The sequence below is a fragment of the Meleagris gallopavo genome, chromosome Z (genome assembly GCF_000146605.3).
Source record: "Meleagris gallopavo isolate NT-WF06-2002-E0010 breed Aviagen turkey brand Nicholas breeding stock chromosome Z, Turkey_5.1, whole genome shotgun sequence".
NCBI lineage: Eukaryota > Metazoa > Chordata > Aves > Galliformes > Phasianidae > Meleagris > Meleagris gallopavo.
In genome coordinates, this window is record NC_015041.2 from 38,711,235 (window position 1) to 38,713,428 (window position 2,194).

General features: G+C 32.6%; 1 long non-coding RNA gene across 1 annotated transcript; it reads right to left on the reverse strand.

The window, feature by feature from the left end:
* Positions 1 to 420: 420 nt before the first annotated feature.
* LOC109363831 lies at positions 421 to 2,183 on the reverse strand. The gene is made up of 3 exons (XR_002109657.1): positions 2,118 to 2,183; positions 1,888 to 1,925; positions 421 to 1,034 (listed from the first exon to the last, which is right to left on the reverse strand). It is a non-coding gene; the product is annotated as an uncharacterized LOC109363831 (long non-coding RNA).
* Positions 2,184 to 2,194: the final 11 nt, after the last annotated feature.

Consider the following 2,194-nt stretch of genomic DNA (forward strand, 5'->3'; position numbering starts at 1 on the left):
ATTATTTTTTTTCTTTTATTCTTTTTTTCTAACTAGGTAACTGAATAACCAAGAGGTACTGTGATACAACCAGAGAGATTGCAGTCTGCAACTAGAAATAGTCTTCAAGCCTGCAGCTGAATTTAAGAAATATTGTTTTGTATTTAAACACAATTTCACCTTCATCTGCTTTGATGGACGAAGTGTTTAAACACTTTTCTTAAAATAAGAACAAAGAACAACCACTTAGCCACCATTACAGTACTATGTTTTGACTGGGTTAACCAGTCTGCTCAAACTATAAATGATATACGTGGAGCTCATCCATTAGGAGAAGCTACAGTAACAGTAGCTGAACCCTTACAAACTGAGTAGATGACCTCTCTTTAAATCTTTAAAAGCAACAAATGTTCTCCATCTCAAAGAAAGTGTATCATAATTCCACATCTACTCCCAATTGGTGCTGGAGCAATTTAATTCTATTTCGCACTGATAAAAGTAGGAAATTCTATTTCGCACATATAAAAGTAGGAAAAAGTTTGTTTTATAAAACAGGTATATTGGGTTTAAAAAGGAAAACACTGCTACTAAGAGAAATAAAACTGTAGTTTGTTCATGGCTTTCAGGTTTATTTCCTAAAGTAAGTTTTCTTCAGACAAGAGTAGAAATCTTCCTCCAAACTGAGATATGCCTTCATGTTAGCTTTCTTTTTTCACCTTTCATTGTATTCCCATATTCACCATTAAAAAATTTGTTACTCTGCTTGTTTTCTTAATTTCATTAAGTATAAATTTAATTAGCTATCTCCTTCCTTGTCTGAACAAGTCATTTCTACCTTTTTTTTTTTTTTCAGTTGCATAAGCTTGTAGTTTCTAAGGCAAGCTGCCTAGATGGAATGACTCTTTCATGTTTTCACATGCATAACATCACATTTGTTTACATACAAAAGCAGAATTCTTCTCAATTCATGATTTTCAGTTGCCTTCTCATGGCTTCCAGCTTGGTCTTTTGTCTGCATATAGCCTCTCATTAGTTGTGATAAGATTCTCTGCAGTCTCAGAAAATAAATAACAGTCTCTCATTATCACTGTAGTTTAAGACTTTATTTAATACCCTTTCTCTCCTTTTCTAGTACTGTATAAATATTTCTTATTGCAGTGTCGTAGCTGAAACATATCAGCCACTGAATAGTAAATTTTTTTCCATTTATCTGAAATTTATACTGCATTATTAAAGGAATTATTTCTTCTCATAACGTTCTTGCTATTTAAGTGGATTCCTGTGAGATTTAACTTCATGTATTGCAAAATGTCAATGAGTTCATGATAATTTTTTAGCTACAATTCAAAGAAAACATCTCCAATTTAGTCTCTCCCTATCCCTATCAATTTAGTTATCATTTGTCAGTTGACTGTTTTAATCTACCTGAAAGTTTTGATGGAAAACAGCTTTCCCTACTGTCTACACCAGCAATTCAATAGTGTCAGCAAGATGCTTAAGAGAAACTGAAAGATTACTACAAGTCTCTGTAGAGAAGTAACATAAATAATGTTTTTCCCAACTTACATAGAATTCAGACAACATCTTTCACATACGATATGATACCAGCTGTATCATAAAGCAATGGAGGTGCTAAATTTTTACTAGAGACTAATATCCAAACACAACATACAAAGGAAGAACACTCCTTTAAACATTCTTTTGGGGTTTTTGTAATTATTGATATAAATTAGCAAACAAACAAGAAAAGGTCAACAGATTTTTCAGATTTCAGAAAGGTCTCCCCTTCATATTTTTTCAAGGACTGGGAAATTCTCATTTGTGAGGGGCAATATTCTATTATCATGGATCAAACATTCATTACAAGACAAAAGAAAAGGCTTAAAATACCAGTATTTACAATGGTACCTTCATGTCTCATATGAGATTCTGTGCAGCTCAAGGGTCTGGAAACAGAAACATGACATAGCCTTAAAACTTTATGTAACAAAATGCAATTTAGACTCATTACAAATAAAATACATGATGAAATTCAGAGACAGCCTTACTGAAAATAGATGACCAGGCAAAACAATGGCAAAAGAATTGACATATCTAGATTTTGCACACTAGAGTGGGAATAAAAGCTGTTCATATACCTTATCAGATCATCTTGTCACCTCTCCATGCAGCATAATGATTTTTTTCCCGTGTTCCAGCTACAAAATAAAAAATA